At 44.6% G+C, this 24,705-nt stretch overlaps 1 long non-coding RNA gene across 2 annotated transcripts in view; it reads left to right on the top strand.

Annotated features, from left to right (window-relative positions):
• LOC148134022 (uncharacterized) overlaps positions 1-16,243 on the top strand; it is a 28,352-nt gene extending 12,109 nt beyond the window's left edge. Inside the window, exons 6-8 of one of the 2 annotated variants that reach the window (XR_015755960.1) lie at positions 5,162-5,269; positions 12,043-12,147; positions 12,694-16,243. This is a non-coding gene — a long non-coding RNA (uncharacterized LOC148134022). The remainder of the gene's footprint in view (positions 1-5,161; positions 5,270-12,042; positions 12,148-12,693) is intronic. The other variant, XR_015755961.1, reaches the window with a different exon arrangement.
• The last annotated feature ends 8,462 nt before the right edge of the window (positions 16,244-24,705 follow it).

The following is a 24,705-nucleotide window of genomic DNA, read 5'->3' on the forward strand; positions in this document are numbered from 1 at the left end:
CCAATGCCCTGTACAGCCACAACATGACCTCCCAACTCCTGTACTTAATGTTCTAACCATATGCCGCCTTCACTATCCTATCTACCTTGGCTACACTTTGAAGGAGCTATGAACCCGCACTCCAAGGTCTCTTTGTTCAGTAACACTCCTCAGGACCTTACCATTAAGTGTATAAGTCCTGCTAAGATTTGATTTCCCCAAATGCCACTCCTCAGCCCATTCACTCATCTGATCAAGATCCCGTTGTACTCTGAGGTAATTGTTTTCACTGTCCACTACACCTCCAACTTTGGTTTCATCTCACTAACTATGCCTGCTATGTTCACATCCAAGTCATTCATATAAATGATGAAAAGTAGTGGATCCAGCACTGACCCTTGTGGCACTCCACTGGTCACAGGCCTCCAGTCTGAAAAACAACCCTCCACCACCACCCTCTGTCTTCTGCCTTTGAGCCAGTTCTGGATCCCAATTGGCTAGTTCTCCCTGTATTCCATGAGCTCTAACCTTGCTGAGCAGTCAGTGTCTTGGTGGAGGGTGCTTTTAGGACTGGAAGCCTGTGGTGAGCAAAATGCTGTCAGGCTGGGTGCTGGGTCCACTGCTTTTTGTCATTTATATCAATGATTTCCATGTGAATATAGGAGCTATGGTTAGTAAGTTTACAGTAGACACCAAAATTTGAGGTGCAGTGGACAGTAAAGTTACTTCAGAGTACAATGAGACTCCGATCAAATGGGCTGAGGAGTGGCAGATGAAGTTTAATTTTGATAAATGTGAGGTTCTGCATTTTGGAAAAGCAAATCAGGGCCGGACTTCTACACTTAATGGGAAGGTCCTGGGCAGTGTTGCTGAACTAAGAGATCTTGGAGTGCAGGTTCATAGTTCCTTGAAAGTGGAATCATAGATAGGCAGGGTAGTGAAGAAGGTGTTTAGTATTCTTGCCTTTATCGGTCAGTGCATTGAGTACAGGAGTTGTGACGTCATTTTGCGGCTGTGCAGGACATTGATTCAGTCACATCTGGAATTCTGCTTTCAGTCCTGGTCTCCCCACTATCGGAATGATATTGTGAAACTTGAAAGGATTCAGAAAAGATGTGCAAAGATGTTTCCAGGGTTGAGGGATTGAGCTAAAGGGAGAGGCTGAATAGGCTGAAGCTGTTTTCACTGGAGAATCGGATGCTGAGGGGTGACCATAGAGGTTGATAAAATCGTGAGGGGCATGGATAGGGTAAACAGCCAGGGTCTTATTCATGTTTAGGTGAGTCCAAAACTAGAAAGCACAGGCGTGAGGGAAAAGATTGAAAAGGGATATTAGGGGCAAAGTTTCAAGCTGAACGTGATACGTGTATGGAATAAGCTGCCAGAGAAAGTGTGGACGCTGGTATAGTTACAACATTTAAAACGCATCTCATTGGATATGTGATTGGGAAAGGTTTAGAAGGCTATGTGCCAAGTGCTGGCATATGGGACGAGATTAATTTAGGATATCTGGTCGGCATGGACAATTTGGACTGAAGGGTTTGTTTCTGTGTTGTACATCTCTACGACACTAATAAATTAAAATTAAGATAGGTTTCTCTTTTATGGAGAGTTAGCAGAAGGTCAGACAATTCTCCTTGGAGCTGAGAAGGATAAGCAGTGATTTTGACCAGTAGTTGATTTGTTTCCAGGATATTTCATTTATAGAGAGACAGAGTGAGAAATTTTTAACGTCACAATTTTTAGTAACTACTTTCAGGTAACTGGCAAATTATGCAGGTTAAAAATGTGAAGATTATTTTACTCACTAAGTTCTGAGCATCTGGAACAGTTTGAAAGACAGCTGAATGCCGATTCAGTAGCTATTGTCAAAACAAATTTGAAATTTAACTTTTTAAGGAAGGATTTGGAAGGCTATGTCCAAATGGGAGGTGAGTTGGAACTGACTGGTACCATCTCCAGAGGGAGAGAGTACAGCCCCAATGGGCTGAATAGCTCCCAGCCCCTGTGCTCTGTGATACTGCCTCATTCACTGTGAATGATGAAGCTCATCACAGGGCAGAGCTGTAGAGATGTACAGCATGAAAATACACCCTTTGGTTAAACTGGTCCATGCTGACCAGATATCCCAACCTAATCTAAGTCCCATTTGCCAACACTTGGCACTTATCACTCTGCACCCTTCCTATTCATATACCCATCCAGATGCCAAATGGTATAATTGTACCAACATCCTCCACTTCCCGACAGAAGATTCCATACACGCACCAACCTCGGTGGGAAAAAAAATTGCCCCTCTGATCCATTTTAAATTCTTCCCCTCTCATGTTAAACCTATGCTCTCTCATTCTGGACTCACCCACCCCAGGGAAACAACCTTGTCTATTTATCCTACCCATGCCCCTCATGATTTTATAAACCTTTATGAGGTCACCCCTCAGCCTCTGATGCACCTGGGAGGATCCCACCACTCAGGTCACAATGGGGCCTGGCTGATTGACACAGCTTCAGACCAATCGGAGAGTTGGCATGATCCTCCAGCCAATGGGAGTGAATGAGGGGTGGGTCCAGCAGGCCAACACATGACCATCAGCTTTGCAGGCGCAGTGTCACTGTGAGGGAGGACTCTGAGTGTGAAGGGAGTGGGAGAGAATGCAGAGACTGGGAGAGAGATGGAGTTAGTGTGGACTGGGAGGGTTGATAAACACTGTTTCAGTCTGCTAGAGCTGAATTAGATACTCCGGGTAAATTGAAAGAACTGTGGATGCTGTAAATCACACACAACAACTGAAAGTACTGGAAAAACTCAGCAGATCTGGCAGCATCTGTGAAGTGAAATCGGTTCGCATTTTGGATTCGGTGACATCCTCAGGAACTGATGCTACTGAGAAAAAAATGTTGGTTTTTATGCAGAAGGTAGGGGTTAAGGAGTAAATGATAGGGGGGATAGAGTCCAAAGAGAGAGATAGGAGCAGTTGGACAAAGGAGTGGATAACGATCTGAGGGGGAGGGTGAATAGCTGTTTATGGGGACTGTTAGTGGCTAACCATAGGTAGTGTGTAATGCCAGGCTATGTAATAAAAAGGCCTGGTGTGTGGGGTAAGGGGCAAAGACACTAGGACGTGGGAGAGTTCAGGACCTAAAATTATTGAATTTGATGTTGAAGCCAGAGGATTGTAGGGTCCCTGACTGGGAGATGAGGTGTTGTTCTTCCAGCTTGTGTTAAAGTGTGGCGCTGGAAAAGCACAGCAGGTCAGGCAGCATCCAAGGAGCAGGAGAATTGACATATTGGGCATGTAAGCACTTCATCAGAAATGTGGGAGTTGGGGGAAGAGGGCTGAGAGATAAATAGGGAGGGGTGTTTGGGGTTGGGGGGAAGGGAGCTACGAAGAGACTAGGTAGATGTAGATGGGGTAGTGGTGAGAGGGTGGAATGGATAATTGGGAAGGAAGGTGGACAGGTGGGACAGTTCAGGAGGCCAGTGCCGAGTTGGAGGGTTGAATCTGTGATAAGGTGCGGGAGAGGAGATGAGGAAACCTTGATGCCGTGTGGTTGAAAGGTTCCAAGGTGGAAGATGAGGTGTTCTTCCTCCAGGCGTGGGGTGGCTTGGATTTGGGGGTGGAGGACACCCAGGACTTGCATGTCCTTGGCAGCGTGGCGGCGGAGGTGATGTAGCTGAAGTGGTCGGCCACAAGGTGGTGGGGTTGGTTGGTGCATGTGCCCCAGAAATATTCCCTGAAATATTCCACAATTTGGCGTCCTGACTCCCCAGTGTAGAGGAGACCACATTGAGAGCAAAGGACACAATAGTTGAGGTGTTTGGGTGGGCAGGGAAATTTCTGCTGGATGTGGGAGGATCCTTTGGTGCCTTGGATGGAGGTGTGGGCACAGGTTTTACACTACTTGCAGTGGCAAGCAAAGGTGCTGGGAGTGGAGGATGGGTTGGTGGGGAGCGTGGACCTAACGAGGAAGTCACAGAGGGAATGGTCTCTGTGGAATGCTGAAAGGGGAGGGGAGGGAAACATATTTCTGGTGGGGTCTGATTGTAGGTGGTGGAAATGGCAGAGGATGATGTGTTGTATCTGGGTGGAAGGTGAGGAGTGGGGGGATCCCATCCTTGTTGGGGTTGGAAGGGTGGGGTTCAAAGGCAGTGATGTGAGAAGCGGAGGAGATACACTGGAAGGCATTGTTGACCACATGGGAGGGGAAATTGCAGTCCTTGAAATAGGAGACCATTTGGTATGTTCTGGAGTGTTCTGCCAGCTTGTATCAAGCTTCACTGGAACACCGCAGTAAGCATGAGACAGAGATGTTGAACAGGGAACAGTCTTGTGTGTTAAAGTGACAGGCAACTTGAAGCTCCGGGACCTTTTTGCAGCCACAATGTAACTCATCAGTCACCATTTCCACCACCGCTACTGAGATGCTACCAGGTTCCTGTCTCCTCCACTAACAGCTTTCCACCCTTCCACCAGATCGTTATTCACTCCTTTGTCTTTCCAAATGTTCCTGTCTCTCTTTGCACTCTATCCCCACCTATTATTTACCCTTTAACCCCTATCTCCTGTAGTCCAAAGATGTGCAGGTTCAGTGAATTGGCCCAGCTAAATTTCCCGTAGTGTTCAGGGATGTGCATTAGTCCGGGGAAATGGAGAGTAATAGGGAGGGGAATGGGTCTGAGTGAGATGAACTTCGGAAGGTGGGTGTGTAATTGTTGGGCCGAAGAGCCCGTTTCCACGCTATAGGGATTCTACTTTTCCCAGCTGTTTTCGGTTCTGATGAAAGGTCACAGAACCCGTGATGACCCTTGGTGTTTGCAGGAGGCGGAAAGGGGAGAGTGGCAGCAGAAACCGGATGAGATGTATCAGTGTAGACTGGGAGGGTTTAGTCATACTCTGTGCAGGTCGTTAATCTGAATTAGAAAATCCTGGTCCCACATTTGCAGCAAAGGGGAAGATGGCTTGGGCCTCAGGCAGTGAGAGGTCCTGGGTTATGGCCGCCATCTATATTTGGGGCAAGGTACAGCAAGGCGCATGCACATGTCCTCTTTTGGGGGGGGGGGGGGGGGCGGGGTGATTTCAAGAGGAGTGTTTACACATCAAACACATACCAAGAGAAGTGTTCGCCTTCACTATTCATCTTGCACTGATTGTGAGCTTTGTTTTGCGAATTCATTTTCTAGGATATTAATTGAGAATAATTGAGACTGGGATCTCAAAAACAAGTTTCTACAGTCAGCGGAGTCATCAGGATCTGAATATCATTGGCATTTAACTATGGAACGAGAAAGGTTTGTTCAGTCTGGGAAAATATCACCAATAGTTTTGTCAAGCAAAAAGCAGAAAGATGTTCAAGATCATGGTCAAATCACCCTTTGGGTGTGTGTTCAATTCTTGGCCCTGCAGCTGTGGAAGGAGGTATTGGCCTGAGAGAGAGCACAGATTTATCCAAATGCCAGATTTAGTCCCAGTCACCCACTTCATGATGTTAACTGTAAACTCCCTACTTCCAATTCCCTGCAAGCTTCTCATTGAATTTCCTTGTGGACTCAAATTCCAGCACCATTTCAGGTGGAACATTCCAGATTCTGACAACTGTCTGTTCATCCAGAAACTGCTGAAGTCCATGTTGACTCTGGGGTTACAAAGGGCTGAACTGAAAGATGAGATGCTGTTCCTGAGCTCCCATTGAGATGCGTTAGAACAGTACAGGAGGCTGAGGGCAGTGTAGGTATGAGCAGACATTGAAAATGACAGGGCTGTACTGAGAGTGCTGCTTGGCTCAATGAGAGTGTTTTGGAGTTGGGTGTAAACAGAGTGAGGTGAGACTGGGAGAAGGTGAAGCTGAAACTCAGGTTTAGTTCAGGCCATTCAATAATTCACGTGGTCCCAATGGGAACAACCAATTTCTCAGTGATACCTGCGGAGTATTTAAGTTTTTAAAGTATGACATATCTACTGACGTAAAGATTTTTTTTATTATCATGTACATGTTTGAAGTGAAGGAAGGTTGCTCACTCGTTTAAATTTTCTTAATGGGAGTAACGAGATGAATGTAGAGAGATGTTGTGATAGGAGACCTCAGACCCGTGGTGTGGTCCTCTTGTACAGTGTGGGAAATAAGGGACGTTCCAGTGTGCCTGACGGCTATGTGTGCTGCAAGTGTGTCCATCTGCAGTTACTGGGAAACTGCTTTTCAGACCTGGAGCTGTGAGTGGACTCACTGTGGAGCGTCTGAGAATGTTATGGACAGCATGTTTAGTGAGTTAGTCACACTGCAGGTGAGGGCTACACAGGCAGAAAGGGAATGGGTGACCATCAGATCAAGTAAAAGGCTCAGGAAGGGGGTGCAGGAGTTCCCAGGTGGTCATCCCCTTCTCAAACAGATACTGTATCCCGCTTGGGATTCTATTAGGGCGGGAATGGGTGGGGTAGCTTCTCGGGAAATCAGCACCAGTCAGGGTCATGCCACCACAAAGAGCTACGCTGCACAGAGCGGGAGGAAAGAGAGGAAACGCGGCTATAGTGACAGGGGATTCAATGCTCAGGGTTAGGACGGGCACTGCTGTGGCCACAGACGTGAATCCAGGATGGTATGTTACCTCCATAAAGCTTGGATCCGCGCTATCATGGAGCGGCTGCAGGACTTTCTGGAGCTGGAGGTTAAACAGCCCGTGGTGTGGAACACACAGATACCAATGACATCGCTAAACAGAGGGATGAGGGCCTGAAAGCTAGATATAGGGAGAGCAGAGATGCATTAACCGAGCTGGAAGTTTTTGTTGCAAATGTTTCGTCCCCTGTCTTGGTGACACCCTCAGTGCTTGAGAGCCTCCTGTGAAGCGCTTCTGTGATCTTTCCTCTGGTTGCCAGTTCCAGCTGTCCGCTGTCGTGGCCGGTGTATTGGGTCCAGGTCGATGTGTTTGTTGATGGAGTTTGTGGATGAATGCCATGCTTCTAGGAATTCCCTGGCTGTTCTGAATTCCTAGAAGCATGGCACTCATCCACAAACTCCATCAACAAACACATCGACCTGGACCCAATATGTCGGCCACTACAGCGGACAGCTGAAACTGACAACCGGAAGCGGCAGGGACAGGCCACTATAAACACCGGAGGAAACACCACAGAAGCGCTTCATAGGAGGCTCCCAAGCACTGAGGATGTCACCTAGCCAGGGGACGAAACGTTTGCAACAAAAACTTCCAGCTCGGCAAACAGAGCCACAATAATGAGCACCCGAGCTACAAATCTTCACACAAACTTTGAAGAGATGCATTAAAATGTAGCTCCTGAAATGTAATAAGGTCAGACTTACTCCCAGTGCCATGTGCTAGTGAGAGGAGGAATAAGAGGGTAGATCAGCTGGATGTGTGGCTGGGGAAATGGTGTACCAGAGAAAGGTTTAGATTCTTCAGGCACTGGGACTGTTTCTGGGTGAGTCCTATGCCAGCCTGACCGGTTACCCCTGGGCAGAGCTGAGACAAATCTGATGGGGGCTTTTGCAGTTCCATTGGTGAGGTTTTACCTAGTCTGGCAGGGGGTTGGGAACTAAAGTGTCGGCTTAGATGGGTCAGATTCGGGTCAGGGAATGGGAGGTAGAATATTAGTGATGTAGTCAGCAGCTCAGAGAGCCAAAGAAAAGGAGGATTAAACGAGGATTGAGTCCCTCTTCAGCCATCAGTCCTGCCACCTCAGAAATGTGAGTCAACAAAATATGGAGCTGTGTACATGTCTATGACTCTATGTGCTTCAGCAAAATGGTGGAAATCTGCAATAAGAACATAAATTGCTGGACATCCTCAGCAAGTCTGTCAGCATCTGAAATGGTGACAGATGCCGGAAACATTGCAGCCTTGCAGAAGTGTTTAGATGATCACACCAAGATGTTACACGGAGTGCCAGAACGTGGGACTAGAATAAATAGGCGCTTGATGACCAGCATGGATACGATGGGGTTGGAAAGTGCATGTTTTGGGTCAGGACTATTCATCCGGTCTGACAAAGTGTCCTGACCCAAAACATCAACTTTCCTGCCCCTCTGATGCTGCCTGACCTGCTGCACTTCTCCAGATCCACATTGTATAAACTCTGACTTCCAGCATCTGCAGCCCCTAATGATCTTCACATCCCAGGACTCTGGCTGGTGACCCTCTCTCTCAATAACCAGGATAGCTTTCCTTGGGAAAGGGGAACAAAGGTACACGCAGTACTCCAGGTGTGGTCTCACCAAGGCCCTTCCAGAAAGGGATTCCTGCTCCTGTACTCGAATCCTCTCACTAGGAAGGTCACACATCATTTACATTCTCCACTGCTTCCCACTCCTGCCTGCTTCTGAAAAGAGGGAATCTCAGAGAAACATGGAATAAAATGGGGTCAGAGTCTCTGTTATAAAACTGTTGAACACAATGCCCCCATCAAGTGCACGTGCCTGGTGTGATCATCTAAACACTTCTTCAAGGCTGCAATGTTTCCTGCATCTGTCACCATTTCAGATGCTGCCAGACCTGCTGAGGATCTCCAGCACTTTGTTTTCTCTGTTGTAGAGTACTGAAAGGGGGGATTTGTAGTTGAGAAATTCACATTGAATTTCATGTTCAATTTTGATGCTTACTGGATCCATGCCGATCTGAATATCATTGGCCTTTTCATTTGGAAGGAAAGGTGTGCATTCTGCTCGTGGACGAATATCTCAATTGTCAGCATGACTGGAAAAAGTACTGAGACAGTGAAGTCTGTGTTAGCGGGGACTGTGGAGAGAAATTTCATTGGTTTTTGAAAGTCTAAAAAATCATGGCACATTTCCCAGGAACAGTTAAGCCACAGATTGGTTTTGTATGAGGGCAATTTACCATGAAACCAGAAAGACAAAAGGATTCCTGCATCATGGAAAAAGCTATGAAAATGGGATTGTTGTAACGGAGTGAATTATCGATCATGGATTGTAATCCATTGGCGTTGTCACGTCGGTTCCAGCGCCGTGGGGAAACACGGGAAATGTGATGGATGCAGTGTAGGTTTCAGTTATTAAACTGGAAAGGTGCAGAAGAAATTTACAAGGATGATGCCAGGTCTCAGGGGTCTGAGTTACAGGGAGAGGTTGGACAAGCGAGGACCTTTTTGTTTAGAGCAAAGGAAACCGAGGGGGAATAATTTACAGAAGTGTATAAGATCATGAGAGGCCTGGGTAAGGTGAATGCACTCAGTCTTTTTCCCAGGGAACCAAGGATTGGACGGCATCAGTTTAAGGTTAGAGGAGAAAGAATAAAAGGGAAGCTGAGGGGCAACTGTTTTACACAGAGGGTGGTATGTATATGGAATGAGCTGCCAGTGGAAGTGGTTGAGGTGGGTACACATAACAGGTAAAAGGCATTTGGACAAATACATGGAAAGCAAAGGGTCAGAAGCAGATGAGCCAAGTTAGCGTGGATGGACATTCTGGTCGGCATGGGCAGATAGGGCCAAAGGGCCTGTCCCTGCTGTAGGATTCTACAATTCTAAGTGTATTTGCTATTTCTCCCACTAAGTCTGTTGGTACCCTGGGATGTATTCCACCAGGGCAATGAGACTTGTGTACCTTTAGCTACATTAACTTGCCCAGCTCTAACTCTTTCATGATAATGGTTGTTTCAAAGTCCTCACCTTCCTCGGTATGCTTATCAATTACTGGCATGTTCTTCGTATCCTCCACTGTGAATACTGACTGCTGTGTACTCATATTCCTGAACCCTGCTGGATAGGAATAACTAGGCACAGAACTCTAAGAGGTCTTCTTTGAGTCTTTATTGATGAGATATGGCAGTTACCTGGATAGTGTACATGCAAAACACCTCCAGGCAGCATCAGGTAACTCCCCGCCTGTCCGATGTGCCGCTCCCATTCTTATACCTTTGTGGTTTGGGACTTCGAATAGAGACTGTCTCTCAGTATTATCTCCATGGCAACGGCAGTTAGAAAGTCTAGTTCAGTTTAGCATTTGTGGTTAAAACACACGCCCCTCCCCCACGGCCCCGTGGCTCCCTCAAGTATCTGACAGACGCTTCAGTTTCAGTGGGGCCGTCTATCAGGATTCTGATATGGAGGAGCTGGTGTTGGGGTGGGGTGGACAAACTTATAAATCACGCAACAGGTTATAATCCAACAGGTTTATTTGACAGTACAAGCTTTTGGAGTGTGCTGTGATTTGTAACTTGATCAGGATTATCTCTATGGTAACAGTGAAGTGCTTCAACAATTACAGAGGCCATATGTTCCCCACACAATAGGTTCCCCTCTAGCAGTGTAAACTGCTATTCCGGCCCTGGGGATAGCTGCTCATCACTTTTCTCCCCCAATCCCATCTAGCTCTCTGTTGATCTTTGAAGTTTTTGTAATCTCCTAATTTTTTTCTTGGTGTCTTTGCCAATTTGTATGCCTTCTATTTCACTTTGATAGACTTCCTTATTTCGTTAGACACCCATGGCAGATTACTCCCTTTCCAGCAGTCCTTCCTTTTCACTGACATGTGCTTTTGCTGAGCACTTCGAAAAATTCTTTGATATTCCTCCACTGTCTGTCAACTGTCCCACCATAAAGTCTTTGCTTCCAGTTGACATGAACCAACTCCTGCCTAATCCTATTGTAGTCTCCTTTGTTTAAGTACAGGATCTTGGGATTTGATTTAATCTTCCCACTTTCCATCTGTGTTCTAAATTTAACCAGACTTATCACAAATCTTTTATCAGATTACGAGGTGAGGCGATGTTTCCTGGGTGTTTTGGGTTTAATTGTCAGAGACCTTGGCTTTGTAATAAAATACAGGATAGATATTCACAACGGAGTATTCTGGACGCTGTGAATGTACGACACAATCTAAAACCATAAATCACTGTCTGCCCTCAGTTAAAATTGCAAAATAATTATCTCCTACATGCTTCCTCACTATCTAAGTTTGGAATGCTAATCCACCTAACTATCCTGCTTTTTCCGAAAATCTTTGGTGAAGCCTCACAGTGGTTAGCACTGCTGCCTCACAGTGCCAGAGACCCGGGTTCAATTCCCGCGTCAAGCGACTGACTGTGTGAGTTTGCACGTTCTCCCCGTGTCTGCGTGGGTTTCCTCCCACAGTCCAAAGATGTGCAGGTATGCTAAATTGCCCGTAGCGTTAGGTAAGGGGTAAATGTAGGCGTATGGATGGGTTGCGCTTCGCCGGGTCGGTGTGTACTTGTTGGGCCGAAGGGCCTGTAATGTAATCTAATCTAATCTAAAGGTGGTGAGTTTTGGATTCAGCTTTCCAGTTATTACCGTAAGAAGATAAGCCCTGGGCACAGGAGAAGCAATGCAGCCCCTCGAACCAGCTCCACCATTTAATACGGCGATGATTGAGCTCACCTCGGTCTCAGCTGGATTTTCCCCCCAGCTCTCTCTCACCCTTCAACTCATTGCAAATTAAAAATCTGTATCTCTTCGTTAAATTTGCTCATGTCCTGGCATCCACTGCATTTTGAGTAGCGAATTCCACAGATTCAAACACATCGAGATAGGTATATTCTTCTTCATGAGAATAGAATAGTCCCTAAAATACAGAAACAGGGTATTCACCCATCAAGTCCACACCCTACGATGAGCATCTCATTCAGACCCATCCATTCCCTGTTACTCTGCATTTCCCAATGTTAATTGCCTAACCGGCTCATGCCAAATTGCCCACTGGGTCCATGCATGACCAATCCACCTCACCTGCGCATCTTTGGACTGTGGGAGGAAACTGGAGCACCGAACAAAACCATGCAGACACGGGGAGAATGTGTAAACTCCACACATTTGCCTAAGGCTGGAATCAAACCCGGGTCCCTGATGCTGTGAGGCAGCAGTGCTAGCCACTGAGACACCTCTGCTTGAAATCTGCTTCCCCTTATTAACCTCCCCACCATGCAATTGGCTGAATGTGTATTTCTTACGTCAGAAATCGGGTTGTCTAAGCGGATGTCTCAGTAAAACCCAGTGACAGTCCAAATGTCCTGTGTGTCTGAATGGGGATCCTATACACAACACCCACCAGCCCACACTTTCTTTCACTTTTCAGAGACAGTTCTCCAGAGGCTTCATGGGGACTACAACTCCAACAATCCCTGAGGCAGGGACCACACGTGTGCGGGGAAAACCAGCACTGGACATGTACAGAATGTGGGTGAGTTTTGGAGCATTTGCTTTGGGGTAACTAGCGGAAAGCATTTCACACTTTGGCTGGCGAAGGGACGCATCTGCTTGTAGTATTGTTGGGGGGTCAAAGTGTCACTACACCCACTTGGGACCAAGTTCCATTCGCAACTTGTCATAACGTTGGGAGTCGACCAATGAGGAAACAAAGAAAGATCTGACCCATTCTCCCAGACTGAAGGTTGCTCTTCTGTCCAGGATCTGCCACCTCCCTTTCTGTTTCCTTTTGTTTCATTCTGCTGTTACATTATTGACTTGCAGCAACTGAAGGGAAAGGAAGTGAACCCAGAAAGGGTGCAGAGTCTAACCAGGGACGGGAAGTGGTGGCATGGATCTGTTTATCAGCAACTCCATGAGAATGGGGAGGGTGTACATTAGGGGCAGCAGAGTCAGAATGGAGGGAGAGAGTAAGTGGGCTGGAGGGTTACAGCTTTGGGGGAACAAAGGGGAAAAATATTCCAGAGATACTAGAATTGTCTGTTCTGAATTTCTAATCTGTACCTATTCACTTATACAGTGTGCTAGATGGTGAAGATTTGTGGACTGAAATCTCAAAATCATGTGCCAATCATGATTGAGTTATCCAGAATTTGACAAACCAAAGATGTGGAATTACTCGGCCAAAATCCTGCAACACTCTCCCTCCCAGCATTGTCGGTCTATCTGCGCCAAATGGACTGCGATTGGTACAAGATGGCAACTCACTACCATCTTCTTAAGCGTACCTAGAGATGGGGAACAAATGCTGGCTGAGCCCATATCCTGGAAACGGTTTCTATCTCTAGTTGCTGAAACCCAGTTGATATTACTGCAGGATGATGAGGGATGCTGACTGCCTTGTCCAGGAGGCAGCACCATCACATTTCCCCTGCCTACACCTACACAGTAACACAACAACATCACTGGAACAAAAGGCAGTGAAGCCAAAGGAGGACTTTGATATAGAGCTGAAAATGTGTTGCTGGAAAAGCGCAGCAGGTCAGGCAGCATCCAGGGAACAGGTGAACCGACGTTTCGGGCATAAGCCCTTCTTCAGGATATAGTTCTTCGAGGTAAAGTCATCAAAGGGGATTGGAACACAGCAGGAACAGGAGACTGAGCTGGATTGTCAGCTGTTTCCCATTGAATGGTGGAGCACAATCGAATGACCGCCTCCTGCTGCTATCTTCCAAGTACGTATATAGCCATGGAGCCCGGGTAGGAAGAAGTAGGTAGGGCAGAGATTCTCCAGGAGATTGCATGTCCACATCAGTTTTCAGTGAGGGATGGTTTGATGGATTTTATTTAACATTTGTCTTTTACATTTAAAAAAAACAAATTTGCTAACCTTGTGTTAAAGTTTATTCCACAATAAATAAAAGTAAAAGAATTGAAAATATCTGAATATAACAGTTTTTAAAATTTCAAATGCCCTTTAGAACAAAATCCTGTCTCTTCCTGGACAACATCACTTTCTAGTTACTCAAATTCCAGGGAAATGTTCCCTCCCTGTCTGAACCTTTGGTTTGATTTAACTGCTTTTCAGTTCTCATACTGTGAGCTGTGAAGCGCTCTTTGTTCCCCATTTCTCCTACCCAGGAGTGTTATCTCACACAGCTGAGCAACCTTTCCACCATCAACATCATCTTTACACCATTTTGGTTCACATATAATCACCAGCAATAAACCATTTGTGTAACCAATTGAATATTTATAAACAAAGCCCATTATGGGCAAAGCAAACCATTACAAGTGACAGAGTGGGAAGGGACTAAATCAAAGTAGATTTGGGGGGAGGAGGGGGCAGTGATGGAGATAAAGCACTGCATCCCATGTGGTGCCCACCTCCATCTAAAGGCATCGAAAGCATTGATACACACCACATGCTCCTTCTCCAAGGACACTCTGCTGTTAAGCCTTTATCCTTAATCATAGAATAGAATCCTAACAGTGTGGAAGGAGAAGATTGGCCCATCAAATCCCACCGACCACCTGAAGAACATGTCAGCCAGTACACTCCATCCCTGTAATACTGCATTTCCCATGGCTGATCTACCTAGTCTGCACATTCCCGGACACTGTGGGCAATTTAGCACGACAGATCCACCTAACCTGCATATCTTTAGACTGCGAGGAAACCAGAGCACCTGGAGTGGACACACACCATCATGGGGAGAATGTGGGAACTCGACATTGACCAAGGCTGGACTCCAACCTTGTACCTGGTGCTGTGAAGCAGCAGTGCTACAATTACAATTTAAATCAAAACAGACGATCCCTGCTCATTGTCACATTGTTGTTTGTGGAGCCTTGTGCCCAGAGAGAGACCCTGAGGTTCAGAAAGTGGCAATATAAATTCAGTCAACTCCAGCCCAGTTAATGTGATTAACAATAACATCGATACTCCAACAGTGTCATTATGAACAAGGTCCAGTCCTGACTCTGATGAACAGTAACTCCAGAATCAGAGTCCTGCAGTGATATGTGAACTCTACCCCACACGGAGCAGGGGGATGACCACTTCCCTGTGTGCACTCACTGGGCTGTCAGTCATGTTGAAGACTCAGCAAATCCCTTGTCACACAGAGAGGGAAACAACAACTACCCAGTGTGAACCCGCTGGGGTCTCAGCAGGCGGGATAAATCACTGAATCCCTTCTGACACATTGAGCATCTGAATGGCCTCTTCCCTGTGTGGGCTCGCTGGGGTCTCAGCAGATCAGAAGACTGAGTGAATCCTTTCCCGCACATGGAGCAGGTGAATGGCCTCTCCCCCGTGGGAATGCACTGGTGTCTCTGCAGGAGAAAGATTTGAATGAATCCTTTCTCTCACACAGAGCAGATCTAAGTCCTCTACGCAGTCTCTGGTGCCTCATCAGATTGCAAGAGTCGAGTAAATCCCTTCCCGTACATGGGGCAGGTGATCAGCCTCTCCCCATTTTGATTGTGTCAGTGAGTGTCCCACTGGGAGGGGTAAGTGAATTCCTTCTCACAGTCCCCACATTTACACGGCCTTGCCCTGGTCCTGTCACATTGGTGTCATCCCAGATCACAGGACGAGTTAATCCTTAACCACATGCACAACACGAATGGTTTCTCTGGGCTGGGAATGCTGCTTTCCCCTTCCATATTCTGTACAATGTTCAGGACCTGCGGAATTGGGTGTGTTGTTAAAGCTGAGTTTCCCATCTGTGAACTCTCTCTGTAAAACAAGTTTATCTCCTTCATTACTACAGCTCCCAACACCAGCTCTCCCTTCAGTTCTCCTGAAATTCTAAATTTGGACTAATGCAATAATGTGGCTTTCTCTCACTTGTTTCTGAAAGTAAATTTGGATGATTTTGAATAACTGGACTTTACTCGCCAAACCTGTTCTTACGCTATCATTTGCGACTTTTAAGCCATGGGAAATGTGTTACCAGCTTCGATGACCGTTATAATGCTCTGACCATGGCTATGGAGTCAGTATAAGTCCATTCTAACAGTTGTCAATAGATTGTATCTAAACAGGATGCCCCCACAACAGTAGGTGCTCTGACACTCAATGTCTGTAAGTTACGTTCTTTTTCTTAAAGCCCCAGCAATCTGGCAATACAATTGAAGATATTTTATATAGTAACCTTACAGTCTCAATTGCCAGTTCCAATCCATGAAGCAGTGAGTAACACGCCCCAGTGAATTGAATTCTAACAGCAGCTTTGTCCTGTCAGGAGAGATTGAGAAGCATGAAGCTGTCTTCTCTGGAGGACGGAAATATGAAACACTTGAACAAAATTCTTCAAGAGCTAATTAGGATAGATACAGGACGATGTGCTCCCTGGCTGTGTGTCTGGAATGAAATAAGCACTAACTGCGGTATCTTTACCCAGCATCCCCTTTAGCTGTATAAATGTTCAAGATTTATTTGGTGCTCTCATTCCACTCTTGTTGACTCCCATTTGTAACTGCTGTAATGTTGGTGGCCGTAAAAATTGGTAACATTTGAATCAATCTATTCGAAAACCTCTCTGTGTCTGTGTCTCACTTTTGTTCACTGAGACCCTCATTCAATCTGACCTCTTGACAAACCCTGCCCTGATATTTCCCTAGAGGGCTCAGAATGAAATGTTCACAGAAATGTTACGGTGCAAAAGGAGGCTGATTGGCTCATCAGCTCTCCAAAGGATCACCTTACCGAATGCTATTCTTCTACCTTTACCCCATAAACCTTCCCATTCGTCCCCTTCCAATAACTGTTCAAGTCGATTGTCTTCATTGTACCTGGCTCCACTACACTCTTTGGCAGTGCATTCCAGGCCATAAACTTTCTCTGCATAAAAACGTTCTGTCTCATGTCACATGTGCTTCTTTTGTCAATACCTTAACACCGGTGCCTTCTCATTATTATTTCTTTCATGCATGTGAACAGTTTCTCACAATCAACTCTCACTGGATCCCTCTTGGAGGTACCTGGACCCCCGGAGTGCTGAATATCATATCTCCCTGTCACAGAACACCAGTGAAAGACCATTCAGTTGTTCTCATTGTGGGACTGGGTTCAGTACACCATCCAACCTCACTGTACTCCAGCAAATACACACTGGGGAAAGGCCATTCACCTGCTCTGCGTGTGGGAAGCAATTCACTCAGATATCCAGCTTGATGAAACACCGGTGAGTTCACAAGTAACCACAGCGATTGGATTTGTTTTGTTTGTTCATGGGATCACGGCATCACTTGCCAGGGCAGCATTTGTCATCCATTCTAACTGCCCAGGAGATGATTCAGAGTCAACCCCATTATTCAGGATCTGGATTCACATGTAGGCTGGACCAGGTCAGAATCAACAGTTTCACAGGCCCAATCACATGAAGATTGATTTCTGGCCTATTATTTCAGAAATAATAATGAATAATGTTTGCAGTTGAATTAAAAGTGAAAGACCAAAATGGGTTTTATTCTGATTGAGCACTTCCTCCTGTTTTCTCAGTTGTTATTGACAGTCTCATTCTCCTCGCACCAGAACCTGATCCAGAGAGTGTTACAGAAAAGGCAGAATGGTCAGCTGCAGGTGGTCACCTGACCGGTCACTGGACCCGAAAAGTTCACTCTCCACAGATGCTGCCAGATCTGCTGAATATTTCCAGTAATTTCTGTTTTTTTGTTTCTGATTTCCCAGCATTTGCAGAAGGTTGATTTTTCGATATTCATCTTGTCTGTTGCAGAGGAGTTTATTGATGAGTTTGGAGAGTTTTGAAAATTGCAAGTTAGGCCACAAATCAGCCGTGATCATATTGAATGGCAGAGCAGGGTTAAGAGGTTGAATGGCCACCTCCTGTTCCAATGGAAGTTATCCATCAGCAGCTTGTGGCAACATTTCCCCTCACTGCTCACTTCACATCCATGTCGATCACACTGTTACTGACTGAACAAACCTCCTGTGTTTGAACTCAACCTGCTCATGCTAGTGGCTCCCCCTCCTGCCACCCAGTTCTGGATTAGTGGTGCTGGAAGAGCACAGCAGTTCAGACAGCATCCAAAGACAGGCAAAATCCGAGGACAGGTCGGATTTTGCCTGTCCTCGGATGCTGCCTGAACTGCAGAGCTCTTCCAGCACCACTAATCCAGAATTTGGTTTCCAGCATCTGCAGTCATTGTTTTTACCTCCTGCCACCCGGGTTTAACTCTCATCATGGAATGCTGTCTTATATTCCTGCGGGAATGTCCACAAAGGACTCAGCCTGTAGTCTGTATCCCCTAGGATCCACAAACCCGGTTTATTTCATCCTTCCTCTTTCATTCTGGCTATTGAACTCTCGGTTTCAATCCAATCTCCTTTCATGCTCTTCAACATGCCCATGTGCGTGGACAAGAGGCAGCTGGAATTTAATGAAGGGAAGTGGGGATTAGACAGAAGCACGAGGAGAGACGACAGCAAAGGATGATCTCATTGTAACGGCAGACTTTCTCCGTGACCCAGTGAGTGGTGAGGCACCTGAGATTGAATCTGCCTCCCCCCACAATCAGGGATTTGGGAAAACACTCAGACACTGACCTGTCCATCTGATTGTTAACACAGACAGATAGACATAAATAAATACTCACATTTAGATAGCACCTTTGATATACTGGGGAAATGAAACATGCTTCCAACCCAATGATTTCAACCTCAACTCTCTGAAAACATGGGCACAAAGTTTCCTGCTTGTACCAGGTTGTCTATCAGCCTCCCTCTTTTATTGAGAAAAGAGTTGTAAGCTGTTTAGCCTTTCCTGGTGATTGTAACCTTTGTGTCCTTGTAAGATGTATGACTGAATCTTATTTTCCTGTTCCCTGTGAGCACCACCAGCAGCAGAAATGTAACCTGTGAGCGGTTTCGGTTGGAGTATTTGTAATTTCAAATCCATTCCCACCCTCGCATACAGTGTGAAATTGCTGTAAAACTGAAGGAAAGGAGTGAGTGAGCACGCACAGAAACATCAAGGCAGCATGTGGACCTGAGCTGAATGAACCTGGCATGAGGAAAATGTGATGACAATCACAACTACTTAGAATCACAGAATCCCATAGGTGCAGAAAGAGGCTATTTGGCCCATCGAGTCTGCAATTACCTGCTCCCACCCTACCCCCATAACCCCACATTTATCATGGCTAACCCAACCCGCCGAACCTGCACACTACAGTCCATGTTAACATGGTCAATCCAGTAAAGCTGCACATCTGTGGACAGGTCACAGATTACATCCAAATGCTCGGAATTGTGGATGAAGGCTCACAAATACTTGACTCTGACACAAATGCTCTGCTTTTCAAAATAAAATCAGGGGGAAACTGCAGCCAGAAAGATTTCCAATTACCTCTGGAGGAAGAGAATTCAAAACTCGTGCCACTGAGCCAGGGGGTGCAGTGAAAGTTAGAGAGGTCTGGGAACCAAAAGAAATGTAACAGGTTGTGCAGGTTGTGAGCAAGGTGCGGGTGAGACAAGGACAAAAAGACAGTCTGTCATACGGGGGAAAGCAGGAGAGATTAAACAGCAGAAATGGTAGTCCCTCAAGGCCACGGGGAATGGAGTCAGGGCTGGGAAAGATACCAGTAAACAAAGTGTGCAGCTGTCAAAGATGTACTTTGAAAATACAGATAATAACAACATAGAGGACAGAGTACACAGTCTGAAATTGTTGCTCTCATCGGTGAGTACAGAACGTTGTAAAGCCTGGGTAGTTCTATTACAAGAAACACATACAGGATGGGCCAAGTGTCCGCGATCTGTGCTGTAAGTTTCTGATATTTTTTTCTGACATTTGGAGTTCAAGTATGATGATGTTAATAAATTTTCAAATTGGACTGGAGTTTAATATTCTGGGGAAATGTCAAATAAATCACATTGATCCCATTCTGCAGACCCTAGTCCATAGCCTTGCATCTTCCAGCATTTCAGTTACATCCATGTCCTGCTGGTGGGACAGGACATACAGGGATGGTGATGGTGGTGTCTGGGACATTGTAAGTCTGGGACTCTGCGCACATGACTGTTTCAGGCCGTTGGTTGACGTGTCTGCGTTCAAGCGAACCCAATACGATGCTGGCAGGGTGAGAAACTACATTTGGAGCTCCTCTGCTCACCAGTTCCTTTCCTTTCTGCTTTTGTTTATTTCTTTCTCTCTCACTCACCCCCTTGCAGTCTCGGACACAAATGTCTCAACATTGAATCATGATATCAGGATAACCCTGTATCCCATGCCTCATTACTTTCTGAATAAGCCTACCATGGGGAACCTTATCAAACACCTTGCTGAAATCCATATACACCACATCCACTGCTCTGTCCTCACCAATGTGTTTGTCACATCCTCAAATAATTCAATAAGGTTTGTGAGGCATAACCTGCCGCTCACAAAGCCATGCTGACCATTTCTAATCAATCTATGCTTTTCCAAATAATCATAAATCCAGTGTCTCAGAATCCTCTCCAATAATTTGTTCACAAATGATGAAAGACTGACTCATCGATTATTCCCAGGATTATGTCAATTGCCTTACTTGAATATTTGCCACCCTCCAATCATCTGGTATGACACCAGTGGACAGTGAGGATGCAAAGATCATCGCCAAAACACAGTAATCCGTTGCCTCCCTTCCCATAACAATCTTAGTTATATCCTTTCTGGCCCAGGGGGCTTATCTATCCCCATGAATTTCAATATGATCAGCACATTCTCCGCCTTAACATTGACCTGTTCGAGTATATCAGCCTATTTCACTGTCCTCACAAGGACAAGTTCCCACTCGTGAATACTGAAGCCAAGTACTCATTAAGGACCTCCCCTACCTTCTCTGACTCCTGGCACAAGTTTGCTTCACTATAAGGTATATAAATGTGGAATTATGTCTCAGCACTGAATTAATGTAAAGATATTGCAGTGTACAATCACTCGATTACTTTGAATATTGACCTGTATTTTAACTGAGAAAACACAGTTGAATTGAATTGATTTTATTATATTTTACTTCATGCTAACATTTATTGTATTTAGAACCACAATAAGAGTTTCCTTTATATAAAACTTAAAATTCATCGCACGTTTATGTACAGAAAATATAATTAACATCTGCTTGTTCCTTCCTTTACAATGGCTGTTCATTTTGAATTTGTGGAAGTTGTACATTGTTGAAAGGAAGGGAAATTGTCTTAAGCTGAATATTCACATTGAATGACTAATGCATCTTTAAAATCAAAGTACAATGATCACACAGTTTTGTCAATGTGTTTTTCAAAGAACTGTCATGAGATTCCTGTTTATTTAAGACCACAATTCTATTGTTATTGTAAAATATTGTTTATTTTCCAGTCTATTACACACAGAAAGTACCTAATTAATTCCCATTCAAATTACTACAATAAACAACTGATTAGTTTTCATTTGAGTAACCACATTAAACATAATATTACAGTCCTGTCCGTCGTGAGTAGGGAAAGTATGTAAGGAGCTTGTGTAGTTGTGGTAGTGTCTCTATTACTAGACCCGAGGAAAGGTTTCAAATCACACCTCCAACAGAAATATATCAAGAGCTGGACTGAATGTTGATAAGAGAGTACCTAAGCACAGATTGAATTGCTTTTCAATACAACATTAGATCTGCTTTTATCTATTATATCAATAATCACAAAATCTGATACTTATTTGTGTCAGGTTACCAAGAATTATGTGTACAGCTATCCCCCACTTTTGAAAAGTTCGGTTTTGCCACTTTGCTTTTACAAAAGATTTACATTTGTCCCTATTTTCTCTAACTGAATGAAATCTGAAGAGGATTTTCACTTTTACGAAAAAAGGTGAGATGTTTCCCATATAAATTAATGCTTCTTCGATTTACGCATTTTCAGCTTATGAAAGTTTTCATAGTAATGCTTTACGTTCGGGTAGTGAGGATACCTGTAACTAATTTTGTTGCTTATAAATTCCTGGAGAATATTTGAAAATGTTGCAGAATTAAAGATTACGATGTCTAAGTAATGAGATTGATCACTTTTTTGTTGTTGCAAATGGGCAAGTCCAAAACACATTAAACATTATTCCACTGTGCTATAAATTTGAAATAAAGTTTAAATCTTCTTCAGTAAACTAACAAATGCTACCACCTATTACTTGTCAGTCAGCTGGTTACCAAATTTGTAACTAAATGTTGTGATTAGTCGAAATATTACTCTGTCGTTTGATCAAAGTGAATTTGTAATTATTGTTCAATGTATGAATTGTCAGAAAATTGTTTTTATTTTTCCATTCACCTATCCATTTTGACCGTAAGGTTGAAATGCTTTGACAATATTGGAGTTTGTTAATAAGGTTTGCACATCTCTCACATATCTCATTTCTTGTATTATGATTCAAGAATGTTTCGTAGTGGAATTCTAGTAAATGACAAACATTTGTTAACTTCAAATAAGATCTTTAACACCCAATTATCAATCTGTTGTTAATTTTTCAGCTGTTTACATTGACATTGGTTAGGTACTCATTCAGAGAGATCAACTGACAATTATAAACTATTGTAGGATTATTGAATTGAAAGAAAGATACAGACATGCAAACATTTTTTGGAAGGAATTGCTTTTTCATTCAAATGTGTAGGCTGTTCAAGAATTATATATCGCCTTCCACTGGTTTTCTTGACGAGAATGCAAATTTATAATTCATGTGAATTTTATTGTGTTCTGTATTTTGAGATTTGTATCAGATGTAAGAAGAAAAAGAGGATCAATTAACATGAGATCATCAGTGAAGAGAAAGCACAGTAAATTAAAATGACTGAGACAACGTTTAGTATTATATCTGAATATTCAGTCAAATATTTCTAATGTCAATAGCGTGGTGCTGGAAAAACACAGCAGGTCAGGCAGCATTCAAGAAGAAGCAGAATCGACATTTTGGGCATAACACTTCCATCAGGAATCTTTTCTGATGACGGCCTAATTCCAAAAAGGTCGGTACTCATGCTCTTTGGATGTGCCTGGCTTTTTCCAATGCCACACTCTTGGCTCTGATTTCAACTTCAGCTTTCCTCACTTTCTGCAAATATGTTTAATGAACATGAACTGAAGATGGTAGCATCAGCAGTTGAACAAGACCAAATAAACACATTTTTTGCAATATTTATAGTGAACATGCAACAAATCAGATTGAACAACATCTCTTGCTGTTAGAACTCTTGGCTATTGATAATAAAGAATCCTTCAAACAACCAGTATGGTGTATAACTTCAAAGTTTGTGAGAAGTTTTGTAGCTCGGGTGCCCGTTGCTGTGGTTCTGTTCGCCGAGCTGGAAGTTTTTGTTGCAAACGTTTCGTCCCCTGTCTAGGTGACATCCTCAGTGCTTGGGAGCCTCCTGTGAAGCGCTTCTGTGGTGTTTCCTCCGGCATTTATAGTGGCCTGTCCCTGCCGCTTCCGGTTGTCAGTTTCAGCTGTCCGCTGTAGTGGCCGGTATATTGGGTCCAGGTCTATGTGTTTGTTGGTGGAGTTTGTGGATGAGTGCCATGCTTGTAGGAATTCCCTGGCTGTTCTTTGTTTGGCTTGCCCTATAATGGTAGTGTTGTCCCAGTCAAATTCATGTTGCTTGTCGTCTGCGTGTGTGGCTACTAGGGATAGCTGGTCGTGTCGTTTCGTGGCTAGTTGATGTTCGTGGATGCGGATCGTTAGCTGTCTTCCTGTTTGTCCTATATAGTGTTTTGTGCAGTCCTTGCATGGGATTGTGTACACTACATTAGTTTTGCTCATGCTGGGTATCGGGTCCTTCGTTCTGGTGAGTTGTTGTCTGAGAGTGGCTGTTGGTTTGTGTGATGTTATAAGTCTTAGTGGTCGCAGTAGTCTGGCTGTCATTTCAGAGATGTTCTTGATGTATGGTATCGTGGCAAGTCCTTTGCGTTGCGGCATGTCCTCGTTCTGTTGTCTTTGAGGAAGACAGCTAACGATCCGCATCCATGAACATCAACTAGCCACGAAACGACACGACCAGCTATCCCTCGTAGCCACACACGCAGACGACAAGCAACATGACTTTGACTGGGACAACACTACCATTATAGGGCAAGCCAAACAAAGAACAGCCAGGGAATTCCTAGAAGCATGGCACTCATCCACAAACTCCATCAACAAACACATAGACCTGGATCCAATATACCGGCCACTACAGCGGACAGCTGAAACTGACAACCGGAAGCGGCAGGGACAGGCCACTATAAATGCCGGAGGAAACACCACAGAAGCGCTTCACAGGAGGCTCCCAAGCACTGAGGATGTCACCTAGACAGGGGATGAAACGTTTGCAACAAAAACTTCCAGCTCGGCGAACAGAACCACAGCAATGGTGTATAACTACTGAACTAAAATACCAGAGGGATAATGATTGCATTTATTGGAGGGAATGATAACCAGATCCTTACTGTGATAATGGTGTTTGATCTCAGGAAGAAAAAGATCTTTACTGTGATTATTATTCCACTGAACAGTAATTAGATGGTCATGAAGATCGTTGTGTGGCTTTATGTGCAGTGTTTTGTTTGAGCATTGATTTCAGTAACATTGAGATATTTTGCAAGATTAACAATTGTGAGAAACGAAGCTTACTCACTTCAATAATTTCAGTCCAAGACAAGATCTGAATTTGTAATATAGTTTATAACGCTCTTGCACGAGGGGAGTTGTGTCCACTGTCCACAAGGCAGGGACACACACACACACACTGAATTCAACTAGTACACAATACTTATGTAATTTGTTCCTATTCAATACTCCCATTGCTCCTCCCCTGTTTACATCTCCCACTTCTCTAAGACAGGCCCCCATTACTCTTGTTCATCTCTTGCCTTATCCGGCCTTGTCTGTGACAAATGCTTATTACTGGCCTCACAAGGCCGTTTGACCACATCCTGCCGTGGGCCATTGTTAGGTATATCCTCCTTCACTACCATCTGTTTCCCTCACTTGTTACAACCTTATGACCTCATGACATCTTGATTGTGGTTTGTTCTTGTTTTTGCAGAAGTGGGAAATAGATGCTTATAACTATTGCTGAA

This window comes from Chiloscyllium plagiosum, unplaced genomic scaffold (genome assembly GCF_037043375.1).
Source record: "Chiloscyllium plagiosum isolate Xiang-an unplaced genomic scaffold, Cpla_swu_hap1 HiC_scaffold_117, whole genome shotgun sequence".
Classification (NCBI taxonomy): domain Eukaryota; kingdom Metazoa; phylum Chordata; class Chondrichthyes; order Orectolobiformes; family Hemiscylliidae; genus Chiloscyllium; species Chiloscyllium plagiosum.